Here is a 26680-nt window from a genome sequence, read left to right as displayed (position 1 = left end):
TCTACAGTTTTTTAGAAGTATGCCGAGCCAATGGTTTGAATTTTTATGCAGGGCAAACAACCAAACATATGTCAAACAGACGGTCAAAGTGTCTCTGACCACCACTTTCTCCTACCTACCTGACAATGAGCTGCTCACTTTTTCTTTGTGATGGATCCGCCCGTCATAATATTCAGTTTTATAGGTAAGATTCAGTTATAAAATATATTTCATAAACTCCAAACACTTTACCTAGTAAAACTTACTGCACATAGTCGATAAACATCGTTCTTCATTTTATTTTTATTTTACATCTGCACACCATAATATTTCACAAGTTTGTAGAACAGGTGGTCAAAATCTGAGACCATGCCAAGTTTGATCTATTAGATGAGTTCAGTTTAATTGGTATATAGTTTCTTGTCATTGATTTTTTATGAGATCACGTGAAACCATAAAAGTAATGTAAATTTTCTTTTATTAACTCCAGTGTAAACCTAAGTGAATTTTAATTTATACTATTTTAAAACTATAATTGTATTGGTAATAATATGCTTAAAACATTTTAAAATATGATACATTTTCTTTTGATCAAAACGAGAATAGGGTAGACCGTAGAATCTAATAATAATAATAATCAGGATCATGGGAATTTTCTCTTTATCTATAAGGTAGTATAGATGTACTACCTTATAAATGCTACAAAAATAGTTGTTTTGAAAGTCACGTTATGGTTTATTCTCTCCTTGATTAATATATACATATACATTAATATATATATATATATATATATATATATATATATATATATATATATATATAATTTCTTTTTCTCATTTTGAATAATTATGTTACTATTTTCCCTTTTTATACTAACTATTATAACGAGCTCTTTGCGGCTAGGCGGTTAACTTATATGCCACTGTTGTAGGAGACCCGCGTTCGATTTTCGGCAGGAGGTCATGTGGTTCGAATTCCACGTTAATCAGTAGGTCCCATCTCATATGGCCTCGCTGCTGAAAGGCAATTCAAAATCAATTCAATCAACTCAACTAAGTAATATAGCGAAGTAGGCCTATATTAAATGATGTAGACCTATACAAGTGACTGACTACCTCTGTAATGAAGCCATGATTGCACAATTTTGTACTGTATAATTACCTCTAATCCTAATTTTCAACTTATCAATCTATTCCATTTCTAAACTTTCCAGTTTGTTTAGCACTTTTTGATCTACAGGAGAAAGAAATTGGCCACCCTACTCCTGCTCTATTGGATTAGTGGCCTCGGCTAGCTATCTTAATGTACGTGGTTTAGAACCTAGTCACTCACACATATATACATGACCAAAATAGTATGTTTAGTAGTATATACCGTATATAGCACTTTTATGATCTGTATAAACTATTAGTTTACCTTTAGATTCCACACGAATTAACTAGTACCTTTTCTATTTCGGGAGCCATTGCAAAACACTTGACCTCTTTTCATGTAAATCCCTGACGATCTAAATTTTTATGTTCTGGTTACTTCAAGTGTTTTTAATCACATCATTTTTAATCGTTAACTTATATATATATATATATATATATATATATATATATATATATATATATATATATATATATATAGATAGATAGATAGATAGATAGATAGATAGATAGTTAAATACTGACATTTTACGACAAAAGAAAAGAAGAAAAATAATGCATAAAGGAATGAAGGAACAACCGGAATTTCACTTCGCTTCACAATGCAAAATAATTTGCTGGAAAACCTTTAATTTATGTGAAAAATGAAGAATTAAAAAAATACCCTCTTTTCTTTTTTTTAACTTTTTTTCTTTGATTTCACAAACCTATATTTTTCCTCTTTCTTTTTGTAAACCAGAAAGAAGAAATTAAGTATTTGTCAGAGAGCAAATTTTATTCGAACTGATCAAACGCGTTTCGCTCTCTCTTTTGAATGAATGACAAGCTCTTGTTACTAAACGAAGACAGAGAAAAAATAATGTTGTTAAAAACACATCAGTAAAAAACAAAAAAGAAAAGAAAGAAAAAACAAGGGTTTATTAAAAGATAGTATCAAATAATTTTTTGACAAGTTTCATGAATGACAGACAAAGAAAACGAAAAATTGTGGAAGACGGAAGCAGGGAGAGAACGGGGCATGCTTTAGCACACATCCATACTCATACACGCACACACACACACACTCATGAGAGAAGAACTTACTGATTGTCTGATACAAACGAACATAAATACGCCAATATACACATACACATATATATCCTCCAACGCACATACACATATGAACTAACATTGGATGTAAAGGGGGTTTTAGCTGGTGGGAGGTAGAGGGATCAGGTGGGGGGAAAGGGAAATACAAATGGCAACGGGAGGGAGGTGTGAGGCGCATGTATCGAATGGTAGCTACTAACACTCACCTGAATTGGTATGGACTCTGGGATTTCATTTGGAAACACGGTCGTGGGCTGGGAGAGATGGACAGTGACGGGTAAACAATCATAGCGTTAGAGCTCGATACTGATCAGGCTCGGATTGGCTCACTGTTTTGTGGTGACGCGGGGGGGCCTCCGTTTGTCCTGCTGGGTGGGAGTCACAGTTCGAGAGCCCCCATTGCTAAAACAAGGAAATAAACCTGGACAGCCAAACTGTGGGAATAACCCAGTGAGTTCAACCGGTAGCCCGTCACGTCCATCTCTTCTACGACTACAAGATTTCCGTCGAAAAAGCAGGTAAAAAAAACATACATATATATATAATTCTGCTTTGTAAAGGCATCTAATCTAAACACAATGATGAGCAGGACTCGAGATAATGCCTATACCAGCTGTTGAATGAGTCCTTCTCATTGGTGTCAGTCCAGGGTGATATTCTTACGCGTTTTGATGACGTAATAACTCCCCATCCACATTCTCTTATAATCCATCAATCTTTGGTGTAATTCTTACCTAAAGACATATATCAACAAAGAGATTGTTAATTAACACCATTATCTTTTGCATACAAAAATTCCTCTCATACACCAATGATATAGCATATGCAAATAAGAATATCACCTTACCTTGGATAAAGTTTAAAATATAAAATTTCTAGATTTCAACAAGTAATCTTTCTAGCATCATATGTAATAAATATAATCTTACTTTTTAAATGATGTCAGAATATGTATCTGTCTATTTCGCTTTGTCCTGTTTTCTTACTGTAATGCTTCTCAGTATTTGTTTTTCTCGTAGTATGATATATAGAAATATAAAAAAGAGAATTTTTGATAGCAATATAAGAAATATAAATTTAAATTTACTGTATTAAATAGGAGATAATATTACACGATAGAAGTGGTGTTAAAGATTGGCCAAAATGATGCGCTGTTTTTTCAAAAATCTTTGCAAGTAATTCTTGTTTCGTAAGAAGAAGTTAAAAAACAATAGATTCTTTCTATATATGTATATATATATATATATATCTGTGAAAATAGTTACTAGGAAATATATTGAGAAAAATTCCAAGAAGTACATAGATATTTTAGTTTGTGCAATGATCTATAAAGAGAAGAATGAATATTGTATGAAGAGAAAGAACAAGCCTTCAGAGACCTGAAAGGCCAGTATTGACAAGCTTATGCAGAAAGTTTTTCTGGACATCCCGAGTCTCTAGGTAGTATTTTATATCCTATTTAGAAATGGCATATGCGCATGCCCTTAAGATGTTCCAGCAAGCGTCTCTGACCACCACTTCCTCCTGCCTACCTGAGACTCATGCTATGGCTGCTCACTTTTTCTCTGTGGTGGATCCATACGTCACAAGCATACTAGCTTTTTTTTTATCGTTACTACTGTCAACGTTTTATTTAATATTTTTTCTCTCTTCCTCACTGCTACCGTTCTTTTCTTCGAACATTGGATATATGAATACGAAAGTCAATGAAATAAATAAGATCGCTAGAAAGTCGCTTCTTGAAGTTAGTTCTTTTCATTACTAATAATAGATTTCAACTCAAATATAATATAACGAAGCGCACACTAGTATGGAACAATTATATTCTGAGCTTTGATAATTTTAATATAAATATTATATTATAATATAATATAAAAATTTAATATCTAGTTTTTTTTTTACAGAGAAATGTTAGTAATTTCACGCTCTATTTTTTTGTAAAAAATTTTAAATATTAATTTTATTTAATTTCTGAAAACCTTTTAAAATATTTTGAACAATTGTTTTATATATACAAATTTAAATATAAAACCGTAACAATACTATACTGACAAAGTATATTTACATTTAACTGGGATTATTGTTTCTCAACAAAAGTTTTACATCAAATTATGTATATATCAGGAAAAAACATTAACATGATAATTTAATATTATTGCTACAAAATTTCTAGTATTAATCCATATTTATATTCAAATAATGCCCGTATTTTCCAAACAATTTAAAGCAGGAGAATCTCGTCTACTTCTTTACATGGTGGTATAGTTCCCAATATAGATGCTACATTTCCTCCTTGTACCAACATACATTTTTTTTTTAATTAGCAAGGTGTTTGCTCTATTATCACCGGATAAATGTGTGATACGTTTACCTACTTCCTTTATAAAGTTGAGGCCTTCTTTGGCCCACTACCCGTTGAATTCATACATTTATTTAGTCAATAATAATTTTATTTATATAATTATAGGACGAATATTATAAGAGTTCTTACTATTACTTTGGCGTTTTTATTTGTATGTTCGGCAATATTAGTCTACAATTCATAATTTTTCTTCTTATTTCATCACGTAAAAGATTGAAACTGTTTAAAAAAGTGTGCATATTAATAAAATTTATTCAAGCTTGCACATTAGAATCACAACAATATAGCCACATCATTGTAACACTATAGTATTATTTTATAAGCGAAGTTTTAACGGTGAATATGCATTGAGTATAATTGCTAATTTTTATATTTTATATTAATATCATATCTAAAATTTTAAAGTAAAAACTATAATGTGTATTAATTTTTGTTTTGATTTTACTTACATTGTTCCTAACACTGAGCTACTATTTTTAATTTTACTTTTGTGGTTCATCACACTAACAATGCAAATTATTTTTAACAAAAGTAGGCACTAAAACAAATATAATAAAATGAATGAGTATTATTTAACAATTATGTTATCATTTTAAATACATATACTTGAGGAAAATTAAATAATATATTTAATAATTATTGTTTATACTACCAGATTGACAGTTTTACTTTTAGCTAAATTATGGATTATGAAATATTTTGTAATTTTATTATATATTTACTACCTTTTTTAATTTTATGTTTCGAAATAATTAGTTATTTCTTATTAATGGACAGCCAATAGTGATTCATATTTCAGTACGAAATCGTGATAATAATGTAAAAATTACAAGTACCATTCTTCTGCTTTACTACAATTAACATCTTACATAATTTAATATTGAAATGTAAATAGATCAATTTCAATAGATCATATTACGTGAAATATAAAAGTAGGCCTAATATAATTTTGAATATACAAAATATTTAAACAATAATAGTATTTATACATACCAATACATAAGGATTTATTTTCCCTTCTAGGGTTAATTTATTAATTTTTCATGATAAGGAAAGATATTTTCTTTTAAATTTATTATTATTATTAAACACTGAGAAACATACTATTCATTTTCTATTTTAATAAATTTCCTTACTTAAACTTTAGGAAAATCCCAGCCATATAACTTCATAATATAGTATTTATAATAATATTAAATTTATAGCTTCATATTTTGGTATGATCTAGGGAACAAATAAGGCATATTTTACGCTAAGTGAAGTCAAATATTAATACATATAATTTAAAGCTTATTTTTAAAACTATTTTACGGTTTTAAAATTAAACCTAAGTAATTATGCACATAAAGTTAGAAACATTATTATAATCTAAAATATGAACATAACTGTTTTAAGTAATTTAATTTCTAAATATTATTATTCCAATTGAATTTTGATCAATAATACAGAAGTTAATTTGGACTGATTATATTTTAAACTTCTTATATACATACACTTTGCAGTTGTAATTGCACTAATACAATTACTGAGTCTGCAGGATTACATAAACTAAGAAGATCTCTAATAATTGGAAGGTCAATATAAATCAAAATGCTCTTGAAATACTTAAATTACATTATTTTTAAATTAGTTTCAATTATTCTTACAATAAAATCTGTTATTTAATTAGATTTAATTAGATGTTTGTGTATGTATTTAATTGTGGTTATTGGGACTAAGTTCGGATATTACTTTGTTACTACGAAAGCATTTTGGTACGTGTTGTGTGACAGTTTCAATAGTAGTTTTGTTCATGTAGGCCTATTGTTTTTGTTTCTCAGTGAGCATTTGAAAATAAATGCTTAATACATTTTCCTATTCAAGATCCCTTAATATTATAGCTTGCAAATTTAGTTGCTGAAAAATGAAGGAATGATTTTTGATACATTTTTCAGTTCTTCAAATATTACTAGGCCTAGTAAGTAAGGAGATTTGTAACATATACGCATAGGCCTACTAATAAATCTCGTTTAATGTATACATTTGGTCACGCCAATTAGATTTTTTTTGACTGTATACATTTTCTTAACTACTTTCATTTGCTATATACAGACAAGAGTCCAAGTCAGATAGGGGACATAGTCTTTTTTGAGCTCCAGATTTGCACAGGATACATGGCATTATACAATATTTTGTAACTTAGAAAATGCCACACAGATGTATATAGAGCTCCCTTAGAACAAATCTTTTATTCGTACTTGTAGTACATACAACTTTTTATATATAAAATATATTACAAGATTTTTAGATGTATTTTATTATTCAAATTCCATGTTACTAACTAATCATTAATCAAATATAATTATACATTATTAGTGTATAATGTAGTTACTTCCTTGTGGAATTTCTGAAAGAGCATTATATAATATTATTTCAGAAATAACATATATAAGTACATAATATTATGGATATCATTATATTAATGTACATTTTTGTAATCAGTTGACGGTTATGTATTACATTACACGTAACACGTAACTACATTTATGAAATTTTAGATTTTTGTTATACGCTTTTGTGTAAAGGTATAAAACAAACCTAACCTATCACAAGTCACACTTATATATATATATATATATATGAGAAAAATAAAATCGTGGCCACTTTTTGCCAGGGAAAAACGAAGGTAAAATTTGCTTCCAGAGACTGTGCCAAAATATTTATAGTTTTGAAAGCTGGAGTAGGTATTTAAATTGTTAATAAAAATTGGCAAATAGTAGGCCTCTATTTTCTTTCTACTTTCGATAGTTTTCAAATTGATCAACATCTTACTTAACGATTCGAACATTTGGAAATATAACTGGTTGCTCTCCGAAGCAGTGAAAATATAATTAAAACTATCAATTCTCCATATATATTTGAAGAAAGTGTACAAAGAAAAAGAAGATATTTTGCTTGAATTAATAAAATTATTGGCTGTTACAAATTGGTCCAGATTTATACAAGTAAAAATTTGTATAATTGCTGTCCAAATTTATATTATCGTTATTAAATGTCCATACCATCTTTATTTTTTTTATCGTGTTGACTTATATGAATAAATAGTATTCTTCCCTTTCTACTTATCAAACCGGAATGTTAATTATGTAAATTTGCTAATTTCTTCAAGACTAGTTAAGTGTCCTTTGTGTTTTCAAAACGAATTTGCATTATTTATAAATTTGATTATTAAACATCAAACTGACACACAATCATAGTCACACGTCTTGCGAATAAAATCAGAAAAATAAACGCACTGCTGAACAAGACTGCACTTATTTAATATAAAAACACATTTGCAAGTGACGTTTCGATCTTCTAGCCAAGATCCTCATCACGTGTAAATGTGTTTTTATATTAAATAAGTGCCGTCTTGTTCAGCAGTGTGTTTATTTTTCTAAACATTATCAAATTAATTATATACAATACATTATATACAATAAAATTTAATATTCAAATAAAGTAAGAAACATTAAGAGAGATTTGAAGAGGAAATCCGTAAAATAAAACATTTAAAATACCAATTTATTTTAGAGAACATGGAAAACTCATTCTCCCTTTAAATGAATGGGCTCGAAACAATAATGGCATGAGTATACAACACCATTAGGTGGCTTCGGTAACATTTTGGAATTTCTGAAGAAATAAATTATATAATTCATTTTAAAAAATAAATTATGTAAACAGACAAGTTGAGAAGTTAAATAGTGCCTACAATCGTGCAGATTCGAAAACGATATCCAAATGTGCATCTTAGAATATAAAGTGTAATTCCTCTTCTAAAGCATAGTGCGCGTATAAAAATTGGTAACTGCTTAAAAGACAGGAGGAGTGGGACTCACTCCTATAACTATTTTAAGCAAATAATTGTGTTTTATGTTCTAAAACAAATTGACGTGGATTTTATCTTCAATTTACACCATAATAATCTAAAGACTGTTTTCCCTGTTCACTGAATGTGAGGCAATCGAAGGTTCCACTGAACTGTGGTCCATGGGCATGTTTGATTGTGTATTCAGTGCTGAATTCAAAATTTTTAACGGAGCTATGTTTTTGATAATTAAGGTTGACTTTGCAAGCAGAACTTATGCCAATGGGGCTTCAAAGTCAAGAGATATTAACTCTTCGTTTTCACTGTAGGGTCACAGCGCAAACTCAGAAAGGTGAAAAGCCCCTCCTCATATAAGCCTAACTCAAGCGTAGATGTATTTGTATTTTATTTTTATAATTTAACTGGTAAACATACTAAAATAATCAAATAATAAAATTGGGATCACTAAATTTGCAGTACAATTAACAATGCAGCTATCTGAAATTTAAAACACTCCATTTTCCATTTTTGGTATTCCATCCGTATTTTAATTTGTTTCAAGTCTTTATTTATTATTTATTTATTTTTATTTATTTATTTATTTATTATTCTACAAAATAAATAAAGCACTTACGGAATACCAAAAATTGAATTTCTTTGATATATTCGTGAAAATTATGTGGAATATATAATGCAAATGCCTGTTTGATTTTTTCAAGTTTTCTAGCTCTAAAACTAGAAGTATTTATAGGGCTATCTTTTCTATCTGGAAATAGATGAATGTGAAATAAGAAATGGTCTTTCAGTCAATATTTTAGAATATACATACTTTTAGATTTAGCTTTTTGTTTAGGAAAAAATAAGTGAGATGAAATTTGCATTGTAATTTATAAGTTGTGATTAGGATCTTGAATGAAAAATAGTTACTTATTTATTTTTATTGCTAAGAATCTTACTGGTTTAGATTTATATAAACTAATAAAAACACTTTACATACCTTCAAAAAACATGGGATCGAAAAACTAGTCAAAATTTGGCTTCAGACGGTACATCATGATGCTCTATACTTTATATACTTTTATATAAATACTCTTAAACAAAATCATTTAAAAAATAGAGTAAAAATAATGACAATTAAGATTTCTAAAGAAATACTCAATGGTTTACTCAAGTGCTAAATCCGCAATACCATCAGAAACAGGGAATTGGTAGCACGAGAAATGAATTGTCGTTTTTATGACAATCATATAGTAAAAAAATTTCAACAAAAAATGTTTGTTTCTTGACTTATATTATATTGTAGCTGAATGGTAAGCAAATCTAGTCTGTTTTTCTTTTCTTTTAAATTTTGTAAGTCAAACACTCCTTTTTTTCGCCATTTCAATGAAACATTGTGGAGCGTAGCATGATAACCAATGCTATGAAATATTTAGAAGTGTCACTTACCCTTACTTGAGCTTGAAATAATTGTATAAAGATAGAAGCATAGAAGAAAGAACTATAGCGCTGCAGAAGTACAACGTAACATTTGATATGTGAGAAATGAAGGGGTAGTTAATCACAGAACAACAATAAGATGGTCCAAGAAATCTCACTTGGATTGCAAGATCCTTGTTTAGGTTAAATTGACCGAAAACCGTATATTTTGATATCGTCCATCAGGTCATAGAAACAAATACGACAAATATCACTGAAAGATGTAAGTCATCTCTCAAAATCCTGTGTTGTTCATCATCTTTACGGCCTCAGCGAAAACATCTGGAGCTCTCAAGCTTACAATTTGATGTCAACTCAAGCACAAAGGCAAGACGATATGTTCAATTAACTTCTAATTATTCTCGTGTGATATGCGTTAACTGAAGATAATAACATTTGACGAAGAGGTAGATATATTTTAGAAATCCTTACATGCATAAGTAGTGTATAGGCAAGTACCACATCCAGAAACGACTTCACAAACTCAGGTGTTTCTAGTAATTGGTGATACTCTGCGTCTGTTGATGCTATGAGGGAATAATTGCTCACGAGTTCGTTGCTAACGGTCGAATCATGTTATAGATCTATGTTTCAAATAGCTGGAGCGAATTTGTTCCATTGTATACCACAAGTAATCTGGCTTGCTAAACAGAAAGCCAATCCTTCTCCATCAAGACAACGCTAAACTTCTCCATCATCATACTTATTGAAGTACCCAGAATAAACTTAACAGAATTCATGTCACACTCAATATATTGACCTAGTCCAAATCTGGCACCACCCAATCATCACTTTTCCAGTCCATGACTCACTTACTTCGTTTCCAGTGGTTTAGAAACTAAGAGAACGTGAAAACTGGAGCACAGGAGTTGTTCGCTTCGAAGAATAAGAACAAGAGTTGGCCTGGAATTAAAAAAAAAACTAGCCGAAATGTGGCTTCAGATAATAGAGCATGATGCCCTCTACTCTTAGTGTTAGACAGCGTTCGTTGTAATTTTAACGCATAAAGCAAATAAGTCAACCCATATTGGACATCTTTTGAATAACCCTTGCACAGAAATGATGGTGGCTGTTGGATTTTAATCTATGCAGATTCCAGTGTGGTAAAAAAAAAAAAGAAAAAGAAAAAAACTAAAATCGCCATGTTACCTTAGCATGTATATTTAAATGGGTAAATGTAATATAATAATGACCACTAAACTTTAGTATCATCTTTGAAAGTTATGATTCGTAAATAAGAACCAATTTTGGCACAAACCTACCAAAGCTGTGACATATAATTTTGTTAGATATAAATAATTCAAATAAGTATATAATTTGGCTTTCTTATAAGAAGATATCACGTGGCATCGTTATTTTAAATAAATCTTGAAGACACATACCCTCCTCAGAATAAATTCTTTCTTAACAAAAAATAATAAGTAATATATAACTTTGTTTTAAAAAATAGTTAATTGGTTATCGATTACTGAGAACACAGTACGAGAACTAGAATCAATGTTTAACTTTCTTTATTTGTAAGTGGTAAAGATAATATTAATAAAATTACGTTCCCGAGCGAGCATAGGGTAGTGGCTAGTAATCAATATTCTCAATCTGGGGTTCCGAAGTCGAATCCAGCTACTAGTCATTCTTATCTGTGTTTGTGTACAATTTTGTTTTAGTTCTGTCAGTCGAGTGTAGGAATAATATTTAAAATATCTGGCCACTTTCCTTAAACTTGCTTTCCTAATATTAATATTGTTTATTGATTACTAATAATTTGAATATTAACTACTCTGCCAGAACCGTAAAAGTTGGTGAAATGATTAAAATGAAAAAGTATAGACATGTCAGAAAAATGAATTTCTTTGTTATTCTTGTGGCTTTCACTCGTACTGGAAATATCAAACTTAACCTTTGATGTTCACATTACAATAATATGTAGATCTTATTAAGCTGAACAACACGATATTAGTGTGTGTAAAAATTCATATGTAGTGTTCTAGAAAATAGAGAAAAAATAATAAATATGTAAATCTAAAAATTGATAATGTGCGAGAACCATGCTATTTATTGAGGCTAAAATGGTACTAAAATATATCCTTATTAAAGTCTTTATTATGATATTAGCAAGACTTCAATACGTAATATGGCTAATGAAATATAGCATAAAATTACATCTAGCTGTTATATTTTTTAAAAATTTCTGTTCACTAAAATTTTCCAAAATATAAGACATATACGTATCGAAAGATCACATAATTCTGGAAAAGATAATATGTTTGAAGGTAATTTTTTTTTAGAAAATGAAAAAAAAATTTTTTTGTAGTGGTAGAAAGTGTGTCGACCGTTATCAATAACAATAACAAACAGTTTCTATTTTACTGCAACACTTAGTTATGTATTTATGTACTGTACATGTAACAAATACATTGTTAACAATATTGTTTATCAATTTCTAATGGTGACATACACACACATACTCTTTACGCATATACTTCTTGTAAATACACAATCTTTTCGAGAATATTCAAAATTATCATTATTAATAATGCAATTCTTATTATTAATTTTCGTTAATGTATTATTATTATTATTACTATTACTATTATTATTATTATTATTATTATTATTATTATTATTATTATTATTATTATTATTATTATTATTATTATATTAAGTAATTAATTAGTTAATACTTTTTGAAAAGGAAAATTTCTTTATCCTCGATTTCTTTTCTAAAAGAGAATATAAAAATATTCACAAAAAGGTTTTTGCATGTCATTTGGTTTAGCTTGATGTACGCACATGTATTGATATATGTAGACGAAATCTTTTAGTTTTACGTCTCAAAACTATGCTTTGTAGGCTAAAGGAGACACTGATAAGGGATATAAATAAAATAGACAAATCAAGAAAATGGAAGGAAATGGAGGATCCACGAGAAAACTTACGCACATGTTGTTTGTTAACCACAAAGCCACTGGTGCGAGCTGGGATTGAACAAGAGACCCCCCACACTAGTGATGAACGCTAAGAAAAGTTCAACCGATCATTCCTCAGTTTTCTAAGCAGCCTAGTTTTCTGGTATAGAGTTTTCCATACCCACAAAACATATCCAGGACAGAAAATTCCTACCATGTTCTTCAGAGAAACTCGAACCCCTAATGCATTGCTCCTCATGATCCGAAGCCGAAAGCATGAGACTACACGGCTATTGCTGCCAACTTACTAAACCACCACAGCCGTCTATATGTACGTATTACGATGGTCCGTATTCTACAACTTATGAGTTTTTTGAGTCACTCCTTAAAATTGTACCATATTAGATCAAAGTAACCCATCTGAAAAATTAGCTCAATTGAATAATACTAAAGTTTACCCCAAGTGACCTCAAGTTTTCAATGCATTTATAATATACAATATGAGGCAAAGATACATTTTAAGTTTGGAAAGATAATAAACAAATTTTATTAAGCTGTTAAGTAAACAGATCTTGTAAGTCAATAAACAGATTTTATGAAGCTAATAACTATTAAATGATAAGAAATATGTTGCAAATAAGGCCAGACGTGTGTTTGTGGTGGAAAGCGCCCCAAAATGATCACATGATCCATTCCTATTGAAACTTTTGGAACTGAATCCAAGATGAAAACTTCAACTTGGCCGCAATGATGATACTATACAGTAATAGATGCAGTTCTACCTTAATTATTCCTATACAAAATAAGGACTCACTTACTCTAGCTGTTCTAAACTTTGCCTTCACAGTGTGTATTGTAAATGCATTGTGTGTGTGTGTGTAGTACAATATTATAGTTAAACTAAACTCAATTATAAGAGTTAATAATATTTCGCTATATCTCTTTCACCATACTATGTATTGTCATAGTGCTAGCGTTATATTGAAATGTGTAATGATTATATACTTCAGTATCAGTTTCATCTTTATAGGTAGCATTGTTATCGTACATCAATGTGAACTTTACATAAAAATTAGTTGCTTTTGATTTTCTCGAAAACAACGTATGGAGATTCACACTCGACTATTTCATGTTGTTCAGCCCAAGATGGTAGGTCGATTAGTATATGCTTCACCTTTAGATATTTCTTTCTGTCATATGCTAATGATATTTTAGAGTTAATTTTTATTTTTTGTTTTAAAATAATATATAGCTTATCATCTTTTTATAGCACATGTTGCTCTTGTGCACATGTTGCAGGAAAAGTTAAGTAGGGTTCTGGCCTAATTAGTTTATCCAATTAGTTGATAGACCATTGGTCGTAAGACTGGGTCACTTATTGCCACATGATCTACAACAGCATAATATACATTTTGATATTTGTTGTTATATATTGATGCATTAGACACGTGTTATCAGTTTTTTTGTCAATTAAATCTATCAGTGGATTAATAAAACTATAAAGTAGCAGTATATTTTAACTGAAGGGCTTATTTTCGTTACCAATATTGAAATGTCAGCATGAATGTTTTCGCTAAACATACTTTACGTGAAACTGCTAAGATGTTGAAATCCTGTTACTCTCTTAACAATCAAGATATCTCAGAGACTTCTTCAGTTCCTGCTCATCAAAGAGAAACTGAGTGTGGAATAGATAATAGCTAATCTCTTAATAACACTGCATTACGAAAATGGATAAAACAATCTGTTAACGCGTCAGCTGTTAATTGTAAATACTATGGTGGACCAAGATAGTATCTTTGCATTCTAGTGGAAACTATTAGCCCAAGTAATTGCCTTCCTAAAATTTTTTTGAGTTTTATAGAGTCATTCTTCACATAGCTACGTGAGCAGATTTTTGGCTTGAAAACATGATAATCATCCATGGCCAGTTAATCATTTGAAGACAAGCTTGCCATTTGTTACACAGAGTCTTAGAGCCAACCACTACAGTGTTTCAAAAGAATGTTACAGCTTGATAACTAACTTCTTATTAAATCCCTTTCTATATTCCTTAAAATGTTTAGAATATCCTCTCACTGACGATAGCACTTTGATAATCTACAGGAATTTTACAGGAAATACTAATTATAGAAAGAAATACTATTTTATAACAAATTCAAATTCTAAAATATTCTGTGGAACATATAATATTTGTTAAATATTTATATTCTATAGGAAATATGTTTATTCTACATACATTATAATGCTGTACAGCAAGTATTTATCAAGCATAGAAATGTAATTCTACAAGAAATATATTTTTTCACATATATTTCTATTCATCACGAAATATGTTGACAAACACATGTTCCTTTGGCGCACCTGGTTCTGGGATCGATTTCGGTTAGAGAGAACACAAATTTTGTTTCATAAACATTCAAGAATATTTATTTTTCCATTAATCATCTGTCGCCTTTAGTCTGAAGAGTATAACTGTAGGACGTTAAACTAAAATAATCGAAATATGTATACTCCACAAAAAAATACTATTGTCTACAGGAAATGTGCACATATTCTGAAAAAATGTATATTTTAAGTTAATATGCATATTCACAGAACATCTATCGTATTACACAGAAAATGTGGACCTATATTTTAAAGAAAATAGGTGAATTTATCAAGGACATGTATATCTAATCTATAGGAAATATGAATATTCTACAGAAAATATGTATATATTACCGGAAATTTTTATTCTAACATATTCGGTGTAAAATATTATATTCCACACAATTTGTATGTACAGAAAACCCTTGTATTTTACAGGAAATTTATATTTTACGAGCAATGAACACTCTACAAGAAATAAGTATATTCTACAGTAAATATGTATATTACTACACAAATCGATATTCTATACAAAATGTATGTTCTAAAGAAAACATGAATTTTGAAAAAAATGTGACTTCTATAGAAAACACAAATATTCTAAAATTATGTCTAAATTCTTAGGCTATAGCAATTCTACAAAATTTTATATTCATGTATATACTACAAAAATATATATGTGCTACAGGAATGCAACTTTGTATTTAAACACGTTACCCAGGAAGCTTTCTGTGTTTGATAGGAATATATTTATATCTATATCTATCTATCTATCTATCTATATATATATATATATATATATATATATATATATATATATATATATATATATATATATATATATATATATTCTTGGAAAATGCCTATTATACAGGAAAAAGATGCATTTTAGAAAACATGTATATTCGAAAGATAATAGACCTATGTATATTCTACAAAAAATATTTATATTGAGCAGAGAATATGTACACTGTATAAAGATTGGGCAAACTAAATAGTAAATTTATATTTTTACAGGAAACGTATACTCTCCACGAAATACGTATCTTCCATAAGAAATGCATGAATTTTACGGAACACAAATTTTACAAAAAAATATTTGTATTTTACACGAAATATATGAATTTGCAGGAGATGTATTGCTACAGAAAGTGTGTATGTTCTACAGAAAATTTATATTTCAAAAGAATTTTTATTGTGACATATTCCACGGAGATATTTTCTACAGCGAATATGTACAGTATATTCTGCACAATGTGTAAAAAATTGTATGTAAAATGAAATATGTAGATCTACAGAAAATATTTATACTCGACACAAAATATGCATACTCTACAGGAAAATGCATACGTTCTAAAGAAATTTTGTGAACATTATGGATAACGTATGTTCTACAGAAAATATTAAGCTTTTCAGAAAAATGTTTGTGAAACATAGGAAATAAGCCTATTCTATAGACATGTTCTACAACAAAGTCATATTATACAAAAAATGTAAGCCTTCTAGGAAAATATTAATTTTATAGAAAACGGATGTTTTACATGAAATGTGTAGTCTACAGAGAACATGCGTATTCTATACGGAATTTATATTCTATCTTAAATATTTATGTTGTATAATAAATGCATAATATAACAAAGTCTGTAGGAAATATAACATTTGAATAAATATGTATATTCTACAGACAACGTTTGTTGCACAGAAAGCGTTTATATCACAGAAAAGTGTACGTACATTTTACAGGAAATTTATATTTTGGAATTTATATATATATATATATATATATATATATATATATTTATAGGAAATATATATTCTACAAAAAATAACTACTCATTCTACCGTTATATACAATTATTATATTCTATTATATTCTGCAATAAATGTAAAATCTGCAAGAAATATATATAATGTAAAGGAAATACATGAATTTTACAGATAATGTTTATTCTAGAAGAAATATGTATTTTCTAAAGGAAGTGCACACTATGCAGGATAGACTATATGTATGTTCTAGTGAAAACATGAGATGGACAGAAAATGGATAGTCTGAAGGAAATATATAGGCTATAAAAATATTAAAATTTTACAGGAAATATATATTCTAGAGAAAATATATAAATTCTACAAGAAATGTATAACCTACAAAACATATACATATATATTTAGAAAACATGCGTATTCTATAGGAAACATGTATATTCTACTCAACATATGTATATAATACAGAAAATTATTTGTCAATATGTAATATATATTGTAGAGAAATTATATATTCCGCAGGAAATGTATTTGCTACAAATAATATTTATATTTCACACAAAATGTATATTCTACAGAAAAAATTTATATTCTAAGAAAATGTGAAAACTACAGTAATATATGTTCTACAGAAAATGCGTACTTTGCAGGAAGTATTTATCTATAATCTACACCCCCGCATGTCTTCCACATACATGTAAAATTTCCATTTTTAGTCTTGTTAGAGAATTTTAAATAAATTCTGAGTCAAAATATATAGAGATAAGCGTATTCAAAATCTGACAGCATTACTTGGTAGTATTTTTTAAATAGACAATTACAAAAATCAACTGTTGATTTTGCCCTTTGGTTTCAGAAATGTTATTTTTTTAATTGAAAACATGACAGATCCAAGGATATGCTCTAAACAATACACATCATTGTCATTGATTCTACTAGGCCTATAGTTATGTATTCAAAACTTGATTTTAAATATTATTGAATTGCCGTAGTACAATTTGTTTGATACTGACAAAATTGGTAATAGTTTTTAAAAAGGTTGGGAAAATTTCCATCTACTAAAAATGTCTTAGCTTTTAATTTAGATTTTATGTGAAATTACAGAGAATATTGAAAATTTTTAATGTAATTATAATTTCTAAAAGAAGTGAGTTTCGTTTCACATTGTTGAATTACGGTAAAATTCCAAACTATGCGAACTCAATACTGAAGGTAATCGTACCGGTAGTAGATCTATAACTTTCGCCTGTAATACAGAAATAAAATCGGTGATAGAACTCATTCTTGGGGCGCTAAAACCACATAAAAAGACCAATTCCTGCTATCTCATTCCAATTTTTTACTATATTCAAATCGAAAGTCGTAGTAAATTTCTACAATTTTTAGTTGCACTATAGGTATGAAGTTAGAGATTAAACATGTTCTTCGGATGCTTAATTGAGTCTAGAAAACTGCTTCTGGTTTTCTTTTACTGGTTTTGCTTTATAGAAATCCATATTGAAACCTGAAATAGTACTAAATTTCTACCACTTCCGGCTTTAGTAGAGAGATAGAGTGAAAATGGTAACTTTCCATGAAGCGCTGAATCAACTCCAAACCATGATTTGTTGCTATCTGTTAGTGCTTTCTTTCTTTTTTTTTTTGGTTAATTTTTACCACATCCGGTTTGAGTAGAGGAGTCAATGGAGAAAATGAAACCCAATCTTGGGATGCTGAAATGATTCAAAAAGACCACTTCTGTATATGTCATACCACTTTTGCTCTATGGGCATCAACGATAAAGCCAGATATGATTAGTTTATGCCACTTCCAGTTTGGCTAAAGGTTAAGTAGAACTTAACTTCCTAACTTGATATTCACTTCTGCTCTATCTTTACAAATCTATCCTTGTTTAGCAGAAAAGTGAGTGATGTACGAGTACCATATGCCATATATATTTCATCTTGCACTTCATCTGTAGTTTCTCTTTTCTTATATACGTAAACTATTTTTATCATTTTATATCTAACAATATAGTTGGCAGTACTTAACAATAACTTATTGTCTTCTGGTACAGAATAACATTGGTTCAATACTACATAGACGTAGTGTCTTGTGGTATTGAACGTTCCGCTCCAACTTCAAACGTCTCTACCAAAATTTTCTGGGTGTGCACCTGGGATGATACGCAGGATGTTTCGAAACAATTCTAACAACTTTTAGGAGGTTATTAGTGACAACAAGGTAAAATGAAAGAATTAATCAATCTGGGCGTAGAAATGCTTCCTTTCGGTGCTATGACGAGGAGAAAATTTGACGAAAATATGCAGAACCAACTAAATATAATGGGCATTTTCTTTTACCAGACTTCGATCCGACATTTTGTTTTCGAGTTATGGCAGTTTTGTATTATTCCAACAAATTTTCGACTGGTCATAGAGCTGAAAGGAAGCACTTCTACAGCCAGGTTGATCTATACTATTCGTCTTATCCTGGTGTCAGAAATCACTTTCCAAACATTGTCGGTGTTGTTGTGAAACACCTTGTATGTAAAATCTTTCGACATTGTTTTATATCAACAGAAATGAAAATTCGAGTTGACAATACTAATGCACTTTCATCTTGCTAGCGTCCAATAAAGGAGTTTGATGAGAGTGTACGTCGGCATTAGTTTTTTCTCTCAGTATGTGGCGTGATTCTTGTAGACCAACAATGTTTATGTTTACAAAAAATTCGTTTTGTCGATATTTTCGAAAACTATGCATCATCTTTTATATATTGAGTTGTTTTGAGATCAACCTGAGTCGTTTTTCAGAAAATTGTCTGAGAAATTCTCGTTCCCAAACTGAATTTTTCCGGAGAGCTGTTTATGCTAAATTATAGGATGGGTATTGAAATATTGATTTATAAAAAATAAACAAAAACGTTAGAACAATTTTTGAGAAAATCACATTTTTAAAAATTTTCGTCCTTGTGTAAACTACATTCAATTTCGAGGGTAGGAAGAAAATTAAAAAAAAAGAAAGAAACATTCAGAGACTGTCACAAACAAACTTTAGCCAAATTAGTCTAACCAAACTAGTTAAAAATTTGGTGCAAATGCGGTGAGTAGTGTGGTCTCTAGATGAGTGTACTTTAGGACGACTAGACATAGAAAAATCACTCTTTCCGTATAACGAACCCTAAACAATTAAATCCTTTAAAATGTTAAATTCCGTTGTTTTAACGATCACAATAATTTCTTCTCCCCTTTCGTCGCTCGAAAGGAAACAGGGCAAAAGTAGACTATTTCATTGGGAAAAGATGTACTTACATACTTACTTACTTACACCAGACATTCCAATACGAATTTTAACAATGCTTTTAGTGGCCGTCATTCTGATGCATTCGTAAGTTGACAAATCTTCTCATGTTTCCGGGAACAATGTGCATGGTTAGAACTAGGGGTAGGATTTTTAGGTGCGTATATTTTTCTTTTGGAGCAAAAATGAGGTTTCCAAAAGTACTCACGACGTCAAATGTTGCTTCTTATTAGGAATATAGGTAATTCTGCAACAACTTTCCTTTTCTTGAGCCCTTTTATCACTTTATTCCCTTAATATACCCTTAATTCTCTTTTTCACCCTTCCTTCTTTTACTTTTACTGTTTAAAATTTTATTCAAGATTTACCGGTCATCTTGGATTCAATGTGCTGCTTCTTGCCTGAAAATTTTGACAAAATGATGCAGTTTGTGCTTTCTCTTGATCCAAATGACGTAAGTGCGATTTTCAAGGCCAATACTATGTATTGTAGAGAGTACGTAGTTTATATTAAGTTGCTTTGAATTAGATAAATCGGGGACCGCAGTGGCTCAGTGTTAACAACACTCACTTCTTGTGTATTGGGTCCCTGGTTTGATCCCAGCTCGTACCAAGACAGATTTGTGGTGAAGAAACACTATATGCGTGGGTTCTATAGATTCCTCTCACTTTCTTCAGCCCAACATTTCATTCATTCTCGTTCTTACCGCCTCCTTTAGCTTGTACGGTAAAAACTTGGAACGTATAACTGAAATATTTCATTTTATTTCAAATTAGATAAAAGTGTAATAGAGGGAAATAGCTTATTTTGTCTATATAAATCACCACTAAAAAGTCTAATCATGGCCATAAGCTCATAGTACTGCTGCAAAAATGTTTGCAGGTACAAGTTAATATTCATCTGCGATCATTTTATTTTACACTCGTGTAAGATAGAATTCATTAATTCAACTATGCAATAAAAGAAATAAAAATTTAAAACTGAAGACTGCTGATAAGCTTGTGATTATTGCTCTTCAACACTTCGAACAAAGTTTCCATTTCTTCAATTTGATTTAGCTGTTGTGAAAGTTTAACTAGGTTAAAACTATGTTAGAAAAATACGTGGAATGGATATTTTCGTCTATTAGGAATTTTATTACATGAAATAAGAAATATTAAGAATTTGTTTGATAGGCAATTAAATCTGGCAAAGCTGTAAGATATTTATTTATTTAAATGGCACATACTTCCTATTAAAAGTAGCCGGTTCAATTTTCTTTAATTAATTAATTAATTAATTAATGTTTTCTCTTGAGATTTCCGGCATCCACAGGATGGTCAAAAAGTAAATGTACAGCCCTTCGTTGATCAAGTATAACATACTAGCTTAAAGGCTTTTTTGCTTTGGCTGTTTCGAACTTAAGATATAAGTAAAAACACATTAAGAACAAATAATAAAGAAACTAAATCTACCTGATGGATAACAATAAGAAATGATATAAAAAGCAATGAGTTTATCAGTATGGGACTGTATACTTACTTTTGGACCACTCTGTATGACCTTAAATCCGTCACGTGTGTAGTGAGCACATTATCGATCCGTCGGCGAGCACATTATCCGGGGTAGAAAGAAAGCGGGTTGGGATGTATTTTAGGCACTGTACCATACCGATATATGGCTGGTGTGAACGAGTAAAACCCAGGAAATGCCTCTCTGAGGATAGCTAGATTAAAAAAGCTCTTTACATCTTTTCGACTCACTGTCTTCACCGGGAATGGATCCCGGATAAGCTCGTACAAAAGACGAGAGTGTTAGCGGCTACGCTACGCGGGGCTATTTTTTTTAAATTTCCCTTAAACTCGGATGTATAAATAGTTAAAAGGAAGGGAAGCATTTGGAAACCATGCCCATATCAATTCATCAATTCAGAGCCCATTCCCCTAAATGCATTTTCAGACCAGAATCTTTCTTTGATATAGCAAATAATACTAATAGGACAAAATAGATAATAGAAATTAAGATTTTTACTTTTTTTTTTAGTAAACCAATGCAGTTTGTTCTAATTCGAAGGATAATTAATTACATAATCATTACGAAGATAAGTTTGTGTTTCTGTGCCGAAATATTGTGTCCCCTGATGAGACACTATGTTTCCTTAACGAAAAGTTTCTATATCTACAGTCCAGAAGGTATTTCTAAAAAATAATTGGCATTTCTTTGCACAATCTTATTACTCCTATAGCTTACAAACGGATTCTTTTAAGGACCTAGCCCAGTATATGATTGATCAGAACTTCCTGTGAAATTCTAAAATTTTATATTAAATAAAATAACATTTTTTAAGTCTCGTATAGCTACGTGTCATAGTAATATTAATTTATTTATTGCTGTAATTAGAATAAATCTGCGATGTATTTATGGACCTTAGAAAACTTAATTTCTATTTATCGATATTTCCTACAAATATTATTAGTTGTCACTTAGCTATATATAAAAGTGTAATCTCAAAATACATTTCGGTGGACGAGGGGTCACTAAGTTGCTATGGAGGACTTAAAAACTGGTCCTTTGAAGGACAACTCAGGGATAGTATACGCCTGTTGACAATTCCTTCCAAAATTTTTAAGTTTACAATCAAATAACATTTTAAGTTTCTAAAATGATTGTTCTGTTTTATCAGTAAAATTGCAATATCTTTTTTTTTTCAGAACACAACTGATTCCTTTTATTGATAAAATTATTATTAGTTAGTTGTATAACCCAGCTATTTAAATTAATTATGTTGTTTTATTCATCCCGTTTAATAAATTTTCAAGATCTTGTACAAGTTAATAAAGCTACGAGTAAAATATTTTACTTATTAGTGAAGGGCTTTGTGTTTGTTATTTCAAAAAAAGCTAATATTTGAAGTAGGCCTACATACCAGGAGTTAATAGATCAAGCTCCTTAATAACTATGATGGCAGTATGTTGAACTAGGGTGAAATCTATTGTTTATTAGAGTACTAGGGGCACCGATCTGTAGAATGACCTAAATGTCCACCTCCCGAAGCTATACATGAATCGGCGCTGCTGCTAGGCATTGGCCGACATTAAATAATAATAATAATAATAATAATAATAATAATAATAATAATAATAATAATAATAATAATAATAACAATAATAATAATAATAAGTTGTTAATTTATGTTTCTGCAATGCCGATGGTACCTCTAAAGCAAGCAAATTGCCGAAAAATATTTAGTTTCTGTACTGAAATTGATTTTCCATCAATACTAGCATTTGAGTGTATCGTATTATTAAAATAACTGAATTACTGAAAATAAAATATAATCTATAAATAAAGGATCCATTAATGATCTATAAATAAAGGAAGTTACCTCCAATACACATGTAGTCTGACTATTAATGTTTTACTGGAACCCACTGATAGTGTGGTTTACAAATCCCCATTTATACAGTAATTATAACATTTTTATGTTCAAAAACATTTGATGGTTGTGTATAATGACGAGAAACTCAGTGGTGAATTCCAATTAGTTGGTTTGCTCTAATAGACATTAAGGACAGAAATTTAAATTTCTATTTAGAACTTTCAGTACCGGTATCGCATTACTCATCATCATTATCATACTATAGGTATTCTGCCCTTATTGGCAGATCACTTGCCGCATCTGAGAAGCTTCCATACTCCACGGTCCTCCGCTAACCTTTTCGTCTTGACGTATGATCTTTCTGTTTTTATATCATCCATTAATTGTAGTCTCCTTCGCCCCCGCCCTCTCTTTCTTGCCACCATACTCTCTAGGATTCCCCTCATGATACAATTTCTTTGCACTACTAGTGCGGTGAAATACAATAAGAAAATTTCGATTCTGATTTCTGTGGTGGGGAGTCAAGCTTAGGTCACATGAAATGAAATTCCTGTTCCGAAACAAATATTCGAATTTAAAAAGCTGTATTTCTAGAAAGAATGAAATTTTACAATGAAACGTTATATATTTGCTTCCCCAACAACCAAGATAATGCATTAAGTATTTCCATTTGTTATTACGACATTAAGTCATCATAGATGTTTACCTGGGGTTTTCATTGAACTGATTACATAGGTAGCTGGAATTCTGAGTGATACTTTACAGAATTGAATGATGAATGAATCACGACTGGAAACTCAAGATTCACTGCTATAAATGAACCAATTGGAAATGTTACTGTGTTTTCTGGGTTGTAACTCCTGTATTACGCTACATCACTTACTGACAAACATTGAAAAAGAATTGCATTATACAAGCTCCAAGTAGGAAACACAAACGAGGTGTATGCGAGGGAACGCGGAGGGACGCCGTCCCTCTAACTCAAAAAATATGTACAGCGTCCCCCCAGTTCCTTAAAAAAAAACTACAATGGGCAGATAGGCAGGGGGACGACGTGAAGTCATGCTGCTACCTACCGCCCTCCTACCTTTTCAGATCCACTTTTACCCCTGCAAGGGCGCTCATGTTGTGGTTTCCAAGGGGGGCAATTGTAAGCGAGGTTTCAAATATAGTTTCAAATTTTGCTATAACTAATGTAAAAATTCTATTGGGCTTTCGATATTCCCAAGTACGATTTTCTCTTAGGAGGGGGGAGCAAGTGCCCCACCTTGCCCCCCTGATGGGCGCCCTTGCCTGGGTGTATTTATATTGTGCGTAGGTTCAATAAAAGGGAAGATGTCTTGAGGCAGTGGAAGAAGGGAGCCATGAATTTGAAACCTCCTTAACACTAATTGGTGTAGAATAAGGAGACCAGATATAAAACCTAGACGTATCTATAACTAATAATGTAATACTATTTTCGGATATCGATAGAGAAGATGTGACCAGAAGTCAATCACAAGACCATCGAAATATCCTTATGGGTCAAAGCAACACAGGAAGATGGGACCTGGAGTATTTTACTAATACTATTGACTCAATATTAATTATAAATAACAGATGGCTGGTAGCGCTAGATAATGCTTGATCAGGAAAATGGGATGATCAGATGATCACGAAGGCAAGTAAAATCAAATTCTACTCGCAGTATTGGAAATTGGGTAGAGTTTGAAGAGTTGTAAAGTGAGTCAAAGAAAACCAGTGTGGAATTATATAAGTCTGTTGTAAAAGAGAGAAATACTCGTAAGTGAATGAACTGTATAATGGTATAAAATCTCTGACTAAGTACAGTCTGTAAGTACGTGTATGCATACAGCAAATAAAAATTATGTGACTCTCATAGGTACGGTAACCCTGGCTGAAGATGTGTACTTTTAGTGACAATCGCGGTAAACAATGGTCAGATTACTTTATTTTGTGATGATTTCACCTAATTTTGAAAAGTCCATAAATAAGGTCGAAGGTGTCATCTATTAATATGTTAGAACACAATAACGCCACGTAAGCTGTTAGTAGCAATGAACTAGGAGTTTTTTTTTTTAAAAAAAAAAAAAAAAAAGCATGGCGTTCGCAAGAGTGAATGTGAACGAATTAATAATGAAAATGGCAGGGTTCTATATGTTTACTATCTGAGTTCATTGTGTTGGAGAATGGCGTCTTCAAGACTAAGAAAATCTGAGTTAACTTCTCATCCAAAAAATTTGGAGAAAGCAGGAGGATTCCCAGAAAATATATATGTTAGGGTGTCCCTTATATAAAGTAATTTCGTGCTACGATATGTACATCCGCGAAACGTATTCCATGTGGCCGTAAACACGCGTTAGTGAAATATCAGATTCCTACGAGAACGTTAACCTGTGCCGACTTGAGGACAGTCATAAAATGACGTTTCCATATTATAATATAATTTAGAATGTCCAACTGTGATAACGGAGAAACCAAAAGAGACACAGAAACGAAACTTTACACGAAGCAACTAGAGAAAGGAGAACACTTGCTCGTATAGACGAAAATCACCGGATGAACAGTGTTGCCAATCCTACAGAAAGTTATGTTTTTGTAAATCGAATGACATAAATTGGATATCATAATTGGAAGCAGCAATAAAGGCAAAGACAAAAGAGATGGTAAACACAGATCAATGTTGCAAACTTTTCAAGAAATAACTTGAAACATGTGTTAAATTCAAACGCCGTTTACGTACGCAGCATTGCCATGTTTTACAAACCACGCTTCTCAGTTTTAAAATGCTACCGAATATCTCAGTCAATACGTGACTTACCGATCTCATATAACCACAGTATTGCTTCTCATGCTCTTCAATCATGTACTATAGATTTTAAACCATACTGCACTAGTGACATTTTCCGAGTTATTGTACCTTTTCCAAAATCAACTTTTCTCTTCTGTTGAAAGCAACACTGTTCAACGGACCCTTGTAGACGTGAAGTCATCGTAAACAGTTCTTGTCAATATTTCATTAAAGTATACAAAATGTTAGTACCTCACTCCCTGTCAGTTTTGTATTATTTCAACAAATTGACACTTTTTTTCTTTTTCATTATAAGAAATAAAATGA

The 26680-nt window shown here is 30.6% G+C and overlaps 2 long non-coding RNA genes across 18 annotated transcripts in view; one reads left to right on the top strand and one right to left on the bottom strand.

Moving 5' to 3' along the window:
• LOC145664340 (uncharacterized) overlaps positions 1-26680 on the bottom strand; it is a 513034-nt gene that overhangs the window by 176289 nt on the left and 310065 nt on the right. For 4 of the 16 annotated variants that reach the window (XR_014127391.1, XR_014127390.1, XR_014127389.1 and 1 more), the window contains exon 1: positions 2426-2544. The exons of 11 other annotated variants lie outside the window; for them this stretch is intronic. This is a non-coding gene — a long non-coding RNA (uncharacterized LOC145664340). Of the gene's footprint in view, positions 1-2213; positions 2276-2425; positions 2545-26680 lie in introns of those variants that run through there. One more of the 16 variants, XR_014127393.1, reaches the window with a different exon arrangement.
• LOC145664342 (uncharacterized) overlaps positions 2554-26680 on the top strand; it is a 361655-nt gene continuing 337528 nt past the window's right edge. Inside the window, exon 1 of one of the 2 annotated variants that reach the window (XR_014127407.1) lies at positions 2554-2737. This is a non-coding gene — a long non-coding RNA (uncharacterized LOC145664342). The remainder of the gene's footprint in view (positions 2738-26680) is intronic. The other variant, XR_014127406.1, reaches the window with a different exon arrangement.

The sequence above is a fragment of the Thermobia domestica genome, chromosome 11, assembly GCF_964235325.1.
Source record: "Thermobia domestica chromosome 11, izTheDome1.hap1.1, whole genome shotgun sequence".
Classification (NCBI taxonomy): domain Eukaryota; kingdom Metazoa; phylum Arthropoda; class Insecta; order Zygentoma; family Lepismatidae; genus Thermobia; species Thermobia domestica.
The sequence above is the reverse complement of the archived record's forward strand: the minus strand, read 5'-3'. Positions and strand labels throughout refer to the sequence as shown.